The following is a 15,704-nucleotide window of genomic DNA, read 5'->3' on the forward strand; positions in this document are numbered from 1 at the left end:
CATCACTTGGGATAAAGAATACCTCTTGTTAAGCTTTGATGTGAATAGTTTATACACAAGTATTCCCCAAGGTTTGGGAGTGGATGCATGCAGATACTTTCTCTAAGGTAGATCTCTGTCCTTCCTCTTGCATACTGAAATGTTACTTGAAATGATTTTAATTTGTCTCAGAAACAACTTTTTCCTTTTTGACAAACAAAACTACAGGTAAACCCACGGAACGGCGATGGGAACTTACTTCGCCCCCAGCTTTGCAGGTCTGTACCTGGGCTGGTGGGAGAAGCAAGTTGTTAATACTATCAAACTTTTTAATGACCACGTCGTACTCTGGGTTAGATACATTGATGACATCTTCTGTATTTGGAATGGGACCGAATTACAGGCACGAGAATTTGAGATCCTCTTGAATGACAATTCAATGAATTTACAATTTACCAGTCATTTGAGTAATACAAGTATTGAATTTTTGGATTTGAAACTAGAGATAAAAGAAAAGAAAATAACTAGTAAGTTATTCCGAAAAACAACAGCAGGCAAGAGCCTGCTACATGCAGGAAGCTGCCATCCAACAAACTTAATTCGCAGCATTCCGTATGGTGAACTAATACGAGCAAAAATGAATTGCAGCACAGAAGCTGGATATCAAAAAGAACAAGCATTTGCAATGCAATAGGTCTCGCAGTTACGCGAGTTTGAGCTATTGACATTGTAAATGACAATGCCTTTTATTTATGTTTTCGTTTTTGAAACATAAATATAAGGCATTGTCATTTACAATACCAATAGCTTAAACTCGCGTGGTAAAAAAAATGCAATAATTTGCTAGAGTTTAAGCTATTGGCATTGTAAATGACAAAGCCTTTTATTTATGCTTTAAAACAAACATTTAAATAAAATGCATTGACATTTACAATGCCAATAGGTGAAACTCTCGCAAATGCGAGACCTATTGCATTGCAAAGGATCCACTTGTCCCCAGGTAAAAGTATTCACATTTGGCAACAATACAAAGAGCAGATTGCAGATAAGGCCCAGTGGTGACATAAGCCGGTGATGCTTTCACACTCTTACCCGATTCACAGGCTCCCTTCTGCCTCTGGAGGATGGCGGGCAGCCCTTGTTGCAGCGCCTTGCATGTCTCCACCTTCAGTAGTCACATATGGTTATAGGTTTTTCCATCGCTGCCACACACCTTGGACGTCAGCTTGCACTGGCACACGCCCTTGGCCATGCGCTTCCCTGCTGGGTGCTTGCACTCAAGACTATCCCCACACAGCGGGTCCTCTTTGCGGCCACAGGCCTCCCCTTCACCTGCGGCACAGACGAGACAGCAGTTGCAGCGGTTGGGCACGTATCAGCTGGGGCAGCTGGGACTTGGGCATCTGGAGACATCACATCTCAAGGAGCACTTGCTGAGGCCTATAGGGTCCGCCGCACACTGCCCTGTGATTGCGGCCACAAGTAGGCACACTAACACATTGGCATGTGCTGATTTCTGTATCGCCATTTTTTAAAACTAAATAAATAAATAGAACATTTACGAAAATGATGAAAGCAGTGCAGTTCGGCCCAACTAATAACCCTCTATTGTGCGGTTTAGTCAAAATAGTAAATAGTGTGCAGACAAACTCACATGCACTCTGAGGCCTGAGGAAGGAACAAGCGTGTGCCCAGCTGCAAAAGCAGCTGCCCGAATTACAGGATATACTTTTGTTAGGAGCAGAGGTAGTCTGTGGAGGATGAAATGAGGGGTTTCGAGTGCAGGGCCACTAATGCAGGGGAACGTACGGCCTTTAAAGGGAGAAATATTGTGTGGGGTTGGGATCGGTGTGCACAACAGCCAGTGGTTGATAAGGAAGGAGCTGGTATCAGATCTACATCCACCAATTCAGAGGAACCTAAGGCCTATAAGGGGGAGGAATTGGGGGGTATCTGGTTTATACCCCAATGCAAAGGATTGAATTGATAAATGTGGGCGGGACGGGTACACATCAATCGAAGCAAAGGAACGTCTAGGCTTGAAAGGGAGAAAATGGGCGGGGGGATCGGAACCAGGAACATAGGTCATTAAACGAAGAAAGGGGCGGGTTCTGACACCGCGATGTAAAGAAACCAGTGATTCACAGCCACCCATGCAAAGAAACGTGTGGCTTGTGATGGGAGAGGGGCGAGTTTCTGGTTCAAACCTGGATGCAAAGAAGGGGTTTCGGGTCCACATCCCCCGAAGCACCAGAACCCGTAGCTGATAGTGCAAACTTTACTCTAACGGGCTCAGCCAGATGTGCACCTCCTGGCTTGCTGGGAAACAACCCCACCTAAACCACAATGACACAAAATAAACCATGCGACAATTATTCACCAAGGAGAGAAGGCTTGCTGTAGCCCAGAGGCAGGTAAACATCTTCAGTAGTGCTGCCAAACACGTGCCTCGCGGGAGGTGTTCGAAAAGTCTGCTGGGACCGCGGCGATACTCGAAAGCAAAGACAGCACAGGAACGAAGCTCGCGGCGAGAAAACACGTCCAAACGCAAAGAGTGCCCGATAAGCTATCTCGCTGGCTCAATGCACCAGATGCAGAGATAACCTCACCCAGGCGCAACTGACAATACCAGCGCAGCCGACCTAGCCCGCCATCTTCTATGGTCAATGAAACCCGTACCACTGCAGTGCTGTTATGGTGTATCAAGAGCTTTGGTGATTGGTGGCTGTCCACGTTTCCAGTTGTAAGTGGAAAGATAGCCCAGCCAACAAACAAAAGACAATGATGCACTGTAGTGTACTTCTTTCTCGCGCCAGGCTGTTTTATAAGAGTTTATTATCGTTTGGATTTAGCATGTCTTGGGGTCACATAACCCCGTTTCCAGTTGTAAGTACAAAGATAGCCCAAAGGCCAACAAACAAAAGATATTGAGGGCTGGAATGTGCTCGCATCCCCCTCCGCTGAGCCGGGCTGTTATCTAGAGGCCAGGCTGCAGTGGCGTGAACAGGCGTTAGAAGCCTGACTGGCTGGGGTAGTCAAGTGTGAAAATACTGAGCGCTGTTCCCCAAACAAGCCCGGCGGAGCGTGGTGCGCGCCCTTGGCGGGGGCGGGGGAGTGCATTCCAGGTGGGGGAGCGGACCCTCATTACTGAAAGTTTGACCTATTGGCGTTGCAAATAATGATGCAACGCCAATATCTCAAACTTTCAGTAATGCAAGACCTATTACATTGCAAATGATTGTTGAATTAGGGGACGGCAAGGTTTCTGCCGGCAGCAGATCAGAGCGCTCTCGAGAGGTATAGGGTTTAAAGTAGTGAGTTAACCCAGTAGGACCCTGACCGTGCAGGGACTTGAAAGCTGTGCACAAGGTTTTGAACTGAATGTGTGTTACAATTTACATTTTCGAATCGTCTGCCCAGTACAGGAAGAGGCTTCCGTGGTCCCCACTGCTTGTTGAAAGAGATGGAGGGGGAAGAAAGGGAGCGAGAGGAGGGACAGGGTAAGAGAGAGAGAGAGAGAGACTGTGTGTGAGAGGAGGGAGACAGAGCGAGAAAGAGCGAGAGAAGGAGAGGAAGCATCTTTGTGAGAGATGTGGAGAGGAGGAAACAGCGCTGAGGAGAGAAAGTGTGTGTGAGAAAGGGATTGGGAGACAGAGGACAGCAGGGAGTGTGTATGTGTGAGGGAACTTATTGCAGGCAGGCGCGTGCATTTCCACATCATGAGCTGGAGCTGTGCGTTCATAAGGGGGTGCAGAATCAAGTCATGTTGCAGAGCTGTTTGAATTCAGCGGCCTTGGAGAGCTAATTATGTAACACGTTATGCAAGCACATGCGCTGTTGTGGAACATTCTGTGGCATTACTTCTCAGAAAGATATCTTCACGCTCATCAGAGACCACACGAAACGCTTTTTAGTCTAATGTAGAAAAACCGCTCTCCAAACAAAATTTAACTCTTATGATGAAAATGTCAACTATGTCTCAAGCTCCACCCCCTTGTTTTGTGTGTGGAACTGGCAGACGGATTTTGTACAGACGCCTTGTGATTTCTAACGTGAGGGTGCGGCAGACAGCTTTAAGAAGACATCCTCTTTACAGAATAGGAGGGAGATGAAAGGAAAACAAGAAAAAAAAGGCCCGGCGGAGTGTGGCGCGCGCGCTTGGCGGGGGAGCGCATTCCAGGCGGGGGAGCGGACCCTTTGAAGTGCTCCCAAAAGCGGAGTGCATGGCGGCACGATGCACGTGATTGTGCGTGTGCTAGCCATGCAATCCGCTTTTGGGAGCACTTTGAAAAGCCCCTTTACAATAGTCTCGCTTTGCGATCGCTTACGCGATAGCAAGGCGAGACCTAAAAACCAATTATGATGGAAAGATTTTCTGGGAGGGGATACAATAAAGTTACTATAAAACAAGCAGAATTAAAAGTGGAAAAACTAAATAGAAATGACTTACTAGTGCCCAAAATCTGAGATGACAAAGAACAAATCAGATTCATTACGAATTATAATTGTCAAGCATGGGAGGTAAGGAAGAGCCTCAAGAAGTTCTGGGAGGTCTTAAGAACAGATGTAGATCTAAAAGATCATGTTGGAGAAAATCCCTCGCTAACATTTAGAAAAGCAAAATCCTTAAAAGACACCTTAAGCACATGTCTTGTAAAAGAAGCCCAAAAGAAAAAAGAGATTCAAGGTTTCTTCATGTGTAGTCGATGTAAAGCGTGCAAGAATAGTGAAAACTGCAAGAGACTTAAAATCGCAGTTAATAAACCACCACATAAAATTTTGAAACATGTAAATTGCAATACCGAATATGCTGTGTATGCCCTGAAGTGTCCATGTAACAAGTTCTACATAGGCAGTACCATTCATAAAGCAAAAAAAAGAGTTTTAGAACACCTTAGGGCCATAAAAAATCATGACAAACAATATCCCATAGCTCGCCATTTTCATGCAGCACATAATCAGAACGCTAATCTTATGAAATTCTACGTCCTAGATTTCATACCAAGAAGAGAAAGAGGAGGAAATAGAATGTCAGAGTTAAGAAGATTCGAATCTCCAATGATTATACAGTATAATACCATGCATCCTGAGGGTTTGAATTTGGATGAGGAACTCTCAGTGCACTTGTAAACTAGGATGTAGTTACACTACTTTTTAGCTGCCTCTCTGAGAAAGTCTAATATTTTTAGGTTTTTTAATTTTTACATAGCACTGTTTGATATTGATATTTTTATTTTAATTGGTGTATTCTGTTTCACTATTTTAGATGTGAAGAATGGAAAGCAAATGAGCGCAAATATCTCATCACAACAATCAACTGTCGTCAGCAACATTGGTTGTATAGGAAACATTTAATGTATTTAAATGCCCACTTGGGCTGAATTGAGGTTCAATACGTTGAATTGACTTAATGTCTTGAGACGAGATTTTGTATGAAATAATGCAGCAATTGTTTTAATTTGACTAGTTAAAGCAATGTGAGTAAATTTGCCAGCCCACTGGGGCAGAATTGTGTCTCTCACTCAAACCCATTAAGGCTTTGCCTATAGGTTAGATGATATTTGAGAGTAATGATCGAATGATCTTGGTAAAATGTAAAATGCGCAACGTTGTCCGGTATAAAAATCAGGATTACATTGAAGCGCACTATTATTATTCTCTTCGCAGGGTGATAAACGTTAAAGTATAATGTTTTAATGATTGCGCTCACGCTCCAAAAAACTTTATTGAAATCGAACAGTGATAAAGATACAATGCAATGTATGTTGTTTATGTCTATGATCACATGCACGCTATGAGTTTGTATATACCTTTAAATGCGTAGGAACACTGTGTAACCTTACCCGTGAGGAAGGAGTGAGTTGAACTCCGAAACGTGTCGGGTGTTTATTGTTGCCAAATAAACACACTTTAGTGAAATAGTGGCCATGGCACTGGTGTTCTTTGTCGCCGCATGAGGAGCGTCGCCAGGATTTGTGGAATATATATATATATATATTCACATGTGTATATATACATCTATCTATCTATCTATCTATCTATCTATCTATCTATCTATCTATCTATCTATCTATCTATCTATCTATCTATCTATCTATCTATCTATCTATCTATCTATCTATCTATCTATCTATCTATCTATCTATCTATCTATCTATCTATCTATCTATCTATCTATCTATCTATCTATCTATCTATCTATCTATCTATCTATCTATCTATCTATCTATCTATCTATCTATCTCTATATATATATATCCCAATTTCTCGTATCACACACGTTTCCCTTGCTTGAAAAAGACGATGCGGACCCAGATTAGTGGTGCTGTTTTTATTTTGCTGTGTGCCCTGCACCAACCGCCATTACGCGTTTCGGCCTTCCAAAGGCCTTGATCACATGACGTGCATCATCATCCCTTGCTGTTATTTAAAGTGACAGCGCATTAATCTCGTGACTAAGTTGATAATAGACATAGAAGAGTCCTTTAAAAACTTCAGCACACTTGACTGCATGTAACGGTAAAAAAGTAAATGTAACATACAATTTCAAAAAGATTGATATAATATCATTAAATATGCATCCATAAAAATAAATATTTAAATAGTTGCAAAATCTGTGAAAAAACATAAAATGCAAAATACAGCTAGAATGGTAAAATACACAAATAAAAAAAAGTTCTTCAAATAAAACCTTTTCAAAAACGGATATTATCCATCTGTGTAAAACCATCTTAAGCTGTTGATTGTGCTAGATGTTAAATCAATTATGCCCAAGTGGGCCTTCCAGACCTTCAGAGTCTACTTTTCATAAAGTGCAAGGGCTGATAACATAAAGTGCCACCAAAGAGTAGAAATGTGAAAAAAATACAATATGATAAATAGATGACGATAAAACTAATTGCAGAGGCATCGGATACAAATGATATACATATACATGATTGCTACAACTTTGGAACTACAGACAGGTATAAAAATCCTCACTAGAGTTGAGACCCTGAGGTGTTTTACAGTCCAACTCTAGTATGTACCTGGTCTCAAGTTGTTAAGGAGAGCTTCTCGGTCACCACCTCTTCTCAACGGGGGGACTGTGTCCACCACAAAATATTTAAGGACAATGACATCCTTCTCATGAAACTCTCCAAAGTGCCTGGGCAACGGGATAAGCCTGGTCACCATTAATGATTGCCCTTATATGCTGAAGTATCCTCTTGTGGACCTGCAGCCTCGTACTTCCAACGTAACGCAGGCCACAAGTACACTCCAGCACATAAACTGCAAACTCAGTTTTGCACGTTAGTTTTTTATCAATGCATATGGGCTCATTTTTAAATGGCATTGTGTATTCTGTTCTGTTGATCCCGTGTTGACAGGCCTTGCAAGTTGAACACTTACGGAAACCCTTGCTGGCATACAACCAGGTACTGCTTGATCTCAACTCTGGGCTGCTCTTAACTAAAGACTTACTCATAGACCTGGCCTTCCTGAATGTTATATTAGGTGACCTTGTAAGATTGCCACCCAATACAGGATCGTTTTTCACCAGTATCCAGTTTTTATTCACTATCTTACGGATAGCCTTGTGCTGGTTACTGTAGGTCAGGATAAGCCTTGATGGTTGTTCAGCTAATGATAGCAACTCCATAGGTTTTTGAGCTTTGCACATCAGAGCCTGTGATCTTTCCATCTTCCTAGTTTCCTCTATGGCTAGATTAATTTTGCCGATAGTATTGGCCCCTAGCCAAGAATCTCCTACAGTTGTCCTGTTGGGCTTTTTCACATTCAAAGTCAGTGCTGCAAATTCTACGAATTCGCAGCATCTCGCCATAAGGGATGCTACGGACCAAATGTGCGGGATGATGACTAGTGGCATGTAATAATCTGTTGACGGATGTTGGTTTCCTAAACAATCTAGTCTCAAGATTGTCTTCGACAACCATTATTTCAACATCCAAAAAGAAAATGGATTCTCTGCTGAGTTGGCCAGTAAATTGCAAATTTAAGCTATTAATGTTGATCGACTCTATAAAATGGAGGGAAGTCTCTTCGGTGCCCTTCCAAATTATGAGCACAACATCGATGTAGTGATACCAGCGCATAAAATGATCAGACAAAGTATCAGCAAACGTCACCCCAAAGACCTGTTCTTCCCAGAACCCCATGTGCAAGCAGGCGTAGCTAGGGGTAAAACATGCTCCCATAGCTACGCCTCTCACTTGTTGGAAATTAGAATACCTCGTTCTGGAAAAGAAAATAGTTATGTTCTAAGCAAGTTGTAATCATAGCTAGTAACATCTTGTTGTGCTCATGAAAATACATAGGTCGAGTATCTAAATAATGTTTGATCGCCTTCAATCCATCTCTATGATTGATGCTTGTATATTGAGATGATACATCAAGCGAAATCAAGAGCTACTCAGGGTGCCATTTGATACTGGTCAGTTTTCTCAGCAGGTCACTGGTGTCTTGCACGTAGGAGGGAAGACTTTTTACATGTTCCTGCAAATAGTAATCAACATATTTCGACAGATTCTCCATCATGCTTTTACAGGCAGATATTATAGGCCTTCCAGGTGGGGTTTTCACATCTTTGTGGATTTTAGGTATAAAATATACCACTGGCATAACAGGATGGTCGGTCTTTAAAAATTTGAACTCATAGATGCTCAAAAGTCCTGCATTTTTCCGAGCGACTAGATTAGTGTAAAAGGAATTCCAAGAGGACCTGACAACCAACATGGTACTGCTTCGATAGCAATCCCAGTTGTTAAGTTGTTTCAACGCCTCTTCCATATAGAGATTGCGGGGCCACAGCACCATGTTTCCTCCTTTGTCTGATTGTCGGATGATTATGTCCTCGTTGGCCTGAAATGTTTTCATCTGATAATACACATTATCCTGCTTTGTGTAGTGCTTGGTTACTTTCGTTTGTTTGTTATAGAGAGTTTTAAGTTCTTGTGTTACTTTATATATATTACCAACTAGCAGTCGCCAGTAGGTAGTTATAGTTAGGACCTATTTTCCATAGGAAATCCGCAACATTCTATTTGGAATAACGTTGGCGCCGATTGACGAATCTTTGCTAAATTTTCCAAACTTTTGGCCAGCTCCTGTCCGCTCCTATCCTTAAAATTTCACGGTAATTTGTCAAGCGGGGGCCGAGAATAAAGGGGGGTCCCAAAACGCATTTTCCCATAGGACCTGTTGACGCAGCTACAGCCCGAACTGCTGAACGGAATAACACCAAATTTGGCAAAGAGGTAGTCCTCAGTTCAGACTTGTGCCTTTTGCTTAAATGGTGTAAATCCGTTCAGTAGTTTCTGAGAAAATTAGAGTTAAAAAGATAGATATATCTGGGCGGAGCCTAACCACACATCTCATCGTGAGATCTGATTGGCTGTCAGTACTTCATCCAAGAAGTGTTGGCAGCCATCTTGGGACCAAGATACATGATAGCACCTCATTAAAAAGCATTGCAGTTAATAGAAGGTTTTAAGGCTTTAGTTACATTATAAATCATTTGTTGATGGTACCATACTCATTTTAGGAATTGTGGTGTGTTCTAAGGTGATTTTACCATGTGAAAAAGCCTTGTGCTGTGATATCATGAATCATGTTTGAGAGAAAACTATTTTCTCATGCTTTTCCCACAGAGGTTTGGAAGGTGATCTATAAGCTGAACTGAGAGCATATATTCTGTAAATTCACATTATCTTTCTCAGTCATGTGAGAATGAAGTCTGACATTCTCAGTAAAACATGTACATCCAACAAGGGCAGAGACTGTCAGTTGATTCCTTTGTGTTCTACTGCAGCTTCCCAGAGTGTTCTAAAGAACAACTAGAGCGCTAACAGTACTACTTATGACAAACGTATTGCACACCTGAAGCCATCTTGATTGGAATAAAGTGGTAACTCTTAAAACATTTAATTTAAAAAGGAACAAAATGAGGGGGTTCATTTTGCCATAGAAAGTATGATTAGTGCTGTAGAAAGAAAAAATAGGGCACATTTTGAGTGACTTCTCAAATCCTCTTCTATTTCATTAAAAAATGTTGACATGCAGACTGAAACATGCACTTTCAATACCAGCAGTAGAATTCCCTGGTGAGCAGTAGCTTTACTACAGTGATCTAATAAGCAACTAGAGTGCTAACATTCTGAATTTATGGCAAATGTGTGACACATCTGAATGCCTTCTTGATGGAATCAAAGTAAAAAACTGAAAGTATTTCCTACTGAGGAGACTGTAGTAAATGAGGAAATTAGGAAACTTCATAACAAATAAGTCTCCCAAAATGTCCACCAGAGAGTTCTAACGAAGAGCGCTAACAGTCTTACTAATGACAAAAGTATGGCACACCTGAAGCCATCTTGATTGGAATAAAGTGGTAACTCTTAAAACATTTAATTTAAAAAGGAACAAAATGAGGGGATTCATTTTGCCATAGAAAGTATGATTAGTGCTGCAGAAAGAAAAATTAGGGTACATTTTGACTTCTAAAATCCTCTTCTATTTCATAAACAAATTCTGACATGCAGACTGAAACATGCACTTTGAATACCAGCAGCAGACTTCCCTGGTGAGCAGTAGCTTTACTACAGTGATCTAATAAGCAACTAGACTGCTAACATTCAGAATTTATGGCAAATGTGTGACACATCTGAATGCCTTCATGATGGAATCAAAGTAAAAAACTGAAAGCATTTCCTACTGAGGAGACTGCAGTAAATGAGGAAACTAGGAAACTTCATAACAAATAAATCTCCCAAGATGGCCACCAGAGACAAAAGAGCCCAAATGCAGCACAAATATCACCCAGATGTAGGCCACATGTAGCCCAATGACAGAAGTGTGCAAAACACTTATTTTTTGTGTATTTGCAGTTTTATATAGTGCAGACTTGTCAGGTATTGGAGTGCTTTACATGAGCATTGGTTACATCACACAAGATCAAATTCATTTTGGTTGTAGACATGGGGAGATTAAGTGATTTGACCAGAATCACAGAATGTTGAGCTGAAGCAGAAACTCCAACCTGGTTCCCCAGTTGCAAAGTCTGCAGCTCTAGAAGTAACACTACATCCTCTCCCCTAGGTGCAACATTTAATCAAGTGGTCAACTGGATAAAAAAACATAAAGATTACAAATAATTTAAAAGTTTTTTGTCGCTATTTGAAAACTCAAGAAAATATGTCCTCATTTTAGTTTTTTAGAGCACTAACTATAATTTTGATGCAAATAAGGCCCTCTCATATATGTAATTTCTAAAGGAAATGCTCTAGGTATTACAGTTTTGATTACATCAAGATGACGTCAGGCGTTCCACACTTTTGTAATAAATATAGAATGTTAGCAATCTAGTTGTTCATTGGGATACTGTTGAGAGGCAGAGGCCAGGAGCACGGACTCTGAAAATTGAAGGCAGGTAGGAGAGTGCAGAGGCAACAATTTGACCACACTGGGCAGGCAGGAAGGGCAGTGGCAGCACAACAGACTATGGAGGGCAGTGAAAAGGGGGGCAGGGGCAACAAACCAACAATACAGGACTGGCAAAAGAGGCTGTGGCAATATAAGATACAGAAGGTAGAGGCAGTGGTAGTACATGCCAACAGACCCGTTTCAGCCAGGAAACGTCCAATGTTTTTAAGCTCAAATGGGCTTTATTTGATCTGTCTCCTGTCTACAATCTCCTCTTCCTCTTTTTCAATAAAACTCAAAGGGGAAAATCAATACCCCAGTTTTTTTTCAAAATCTACCTCTTACCAAGTTCAAAATGTTCGCAAGTATGGTACATTGGATCATGGTAGGCAGGAGGAATTGGGGTAGGGACATGGACTCGGATAACAGAGGACAGGAGGGACATGGAGAGGTGCACCAAACTGACCCTACAGGGCAGGCATCAGGGTTTGCAGCAGCACAATACACCACACAGGGCATGCGGGACAGGAGTGCAGCACAACAATCCATAGAAAGCAATAGGGAGGGGACAGGACCATGCACATGGACAACAGAGAACAGAGGGGAAAGAGGCAGTGGTAGCTAGCTGACCATAATGGACAGACAGGAGAGAAAGCTGCAGCATAACAGACCCTAAAGGGCAGGAGGGACGGATCAGGGGCATTACAATGGAACAGACAAGCCAGGAGGGAGGGAATAGGGGTCTGCACATGGAAACAGAGGGCTGGGGGCAAGGGGGTAGGGCAGGAGCAGCAAGATGACCATGGAGGTCAGACAGGATGGGCACTAGAAACAAGACACACCATGGAGAGCAACAGTGAGACTATGATGGCATACACACAGACCATGGAGGGAAGGTGGGAGGGGGTCAGGGGCAGCTAGCTGACCACACAGGGAAGGTGGGAGGGGCCATGGCAGCACAGAGGACCATGTATGGCAAGCGGGAGGGTTAATGGAAGCACAATGGCTATGATGGGCAAGAAGGAGGGTGCAGGGGCATGCACAAAGGACCATGGAGGTTAGAAGGAAGGGTCAGGACCTGGGCACAGACAAGAGAGTTCAGGGGAAGGGGCCTCACAACAGACAGCACGGGGAAGGCAGGAGGAGCAGTTGCAGCACAACAGACCAGGGAGGGCAGAAGGGTGTGGCAGTAAAATGGACCATATAGGACAGGAGGAAGGGGATAGGGGCATGGCATGTGGACAGGCAGGGTGGAGGTGGTAGGGACAGGTTACAGTCATCTGACAATGCTAGGCAGGTGGGAGGGGAGTGGCAGCTCAACAGAACACTCAGAGTAGATAGGATTGGCAGGTCCATGGAACATGGTGGGCAAAAGGATGGAGCAGGGGCATGCACAAAGACATCGGAGGGCAGGGGGAAGGAGAATAGGGGCAGCAAGCTAAGCACAGAGGCTAAGCAGGAGGTCAATGATGGGCCATAGAATTGGGCAATGGAGGGCAGGATGAGTGGACTGGTACATCATGCTAAATGGAGGGCAGTGGCAGCACATCAGACCATGCATGGCAGGAGGGAGGAGGCTAGTTCATGGATTCAGACAGCAGAGGATAGGATTAGGGAGGAGGTGGATGGGGCAGCAAGCTAACTGTTCAGAGAAGGTGGGTATTAGGAACTTTATTGTTTTTAAAATGTGTGTCTGTGCTAACTACTTCAAATATGAACGAGTATGCAGCATAATCTCACTTTTATTCAGGAAGAAGAGGACGTTTGTCACTGTGACTCCGGGCTCACTTGACAGAAACACCCCCTGACCCTCCACCCCCCATCGCAAAATATAATGCCCGTGAAAAGGGTAGGTGGACGCAGTGTTATATAGAACATAGTCCTGAGAGCACGATTGAAAATGAAAACTAGATATAGTATATGGTATAAACTATGCACCAAAAAGTGTGATATAAGATGAACCGGGGCGTGAAATATAATATGCACTACATTGTGCGCAATGACAGATTCATTGGAGAGCGCGAGATAGCACAGACACTAGCGCGTGCTATGCGATATGCGCCTTGGAGTGTAATATGTACAGGGCAGTGTTGTGTAACCTAACTAGTCTCTAAAGTTGTAGTATAAAATATGTGCTGGGGAGTGTAACGTTGCATATGCACTGTGACAAAGATATGGATCCCAGATTGTAATATGTATGGCATAGCGCTGTGCGTTACAACATAGGCATCGAGGAAGGCACGTTAGATGGGGGGGCAATATAACCCGTGCGAAGGCAAGTGTGGCATGACATATTCACGGGGTGGTGTTACAGTGCACATGGGCTAGAGAGTGTCATAGCATACGCACTAGATGGTGGAATACAACACAGAGGTGTGTGGCACTCGGCGGGCACTGGTGGGTGTAACACAGCATTGGGCTCAGCCAGGAGCACGATGTGACTCTCAAGTGAGGTTTGTCTCCTTTCCAGAGAGTAAAATAAAAAGTATTACACATCCGGCGGTGGACGTGTGTTTTATTAACCGTGAGGGGGGTTTCTTGCATAGTTTGGTCGAATTTTTGTAGAATCCACTTTGAATGGCTTGGTGTGCGTGTGTATTAAATGTGCCCGTCAATAGCTACCCATGTTTGTATAAATAAATGACAAGGGTGTCTACTTGGTGAGTGCCCACCGGCGGGGATGCTGGGATTAGGCACGGTAGGGCGTCAGACACGTCAGAATTTCAAGAGCGGTGTAAATACATTCCACGTGGATTCATTGTATGCATAGTCTTCTTTTAATGAATATCACGCAAATCGTCATTGTGATAGGTACATACGGTTTGTCCAGCATGTCCTAGGTGTTTCTATAAATATATATTTTTTTTAAATAATAAAAAACAAAGGCCGGCCACGGGGGATGCGGTCCCCGGGGCCATAAGTGGCCTGAGGAGGGGGGCAACACAGCCCCTCTCCTAAAGAATAAAAAAAAAAAAGGGCCATTACCCGGGGGTTGGGGTCCCCGGGGCCGATTAAGGCCTTGGGAGGGCCAAATTTATTTTTTTCAACAAAAAAAAATAGGGTGCAGGCCCTGGGGGATGGGGTCCCCAGGGCCAATAAATTAGAAAAAAAGGGGGGCCACACAGGCCTCCTTCTTAAAAAAATAAAATAAATAAAAGACCGGCATCGCGCCGGTGGTCACGCCCCCTCCTTGCAGCACTCTGCAAACGCGCCCCCTGGCCAGTTGTAAGTTGGGGAATTAATTCCCCTTCAATCCTGAGGGACTCTGGGGGCCAACTAGCCCACCAGGTGCATCTAGTATGCGCCACTGCGCTGCGTTGCAGAGAGGTGGTCTAAGCCGTGCCCCTTTTTACATCTCTCTGCAACGCAGCTCTGTGGCGCTTACTGGAGGTACCTAGTGGCCTAGTTGGACCCTAGGGACCTTCATGATTCAAGGGGACTTAATCTCCCAACTTAAAATGGCCACAGGGCGTGTTTACACAGTGGGGAAGGGAGGGGATGGGGCCTGAGGTGACGTGTGCAAACACGCCCTTTGGCGTGTTTTAAGAGGTAGTTTTAATCCCCTGCCCTATTATATACTAGGGGCTTACAGAGGAGGTCATGCTAATCACAGGGGGACCCCAACGCATAGTGTTCCCTAGTGTATGTAGGTGTTTTCACTGTATTCTAAGTGTCTTTTAACATAGCACTGGCTCTAGGACTGGTTAGTCAGACTCAGTTACCACCAGTATCCGTCTGAAAAAGTTGAGGGTACAGGATGATTTTGCAACAAGGCTTCTTTCTGCTCTTCTGTTTGTTCTTTCTGCACGTTATCCTTCTTCCTGCACTTTTCTTCGTCTTTGAGGACTTCTGTTGCTTCTTTCTGCATTTTTTTTTCTCTTTCTGTGCATTTTTTCTTCTTTCTTCACATGTCCTAGCTCTGTAGGCATAGTTAGAAATTAGCATTTAAAAAACCTTTGAAATTCATTGAAAAAACCATAGGTTTCAGGGGCGTTATAGTTAGCTGGACTTTTCACTCGTACAAAGCCATTGAAATTCCCCCGATATAGTTAGTTCAGCTAACTATAACTCGCGCGCCCGCAATGCACTGCTGATGACGTCACATATTACATCACTCATGACATGGTCAGTGACATCACTCATGACATCACTGATGACCTTTCAAATGACATCACTGATGACATCATCCTTGTGATAGAGTGGCAGACCTCCTCTCCCCCTAATATAACCTTTGATACACACATTCAAAAATAGAAACTAAAATTTTCAAAACAATGGACATACCAATACCAGTAACAACAACCTAT

This window comes from Triturus cristatus, chromosome 2_1 (genome assembly GCF_964204655.1).
Source record: "Triturus cristatus chromosome 2_1, aTriCri1.1, whole genome shotgun sequence".
Taxonomy (NCBI): Eukaryota; Metazoa; Chordata; class Amphibia; order Caudata; family Salamandridae; genus Triturus; species Triturus cristatus.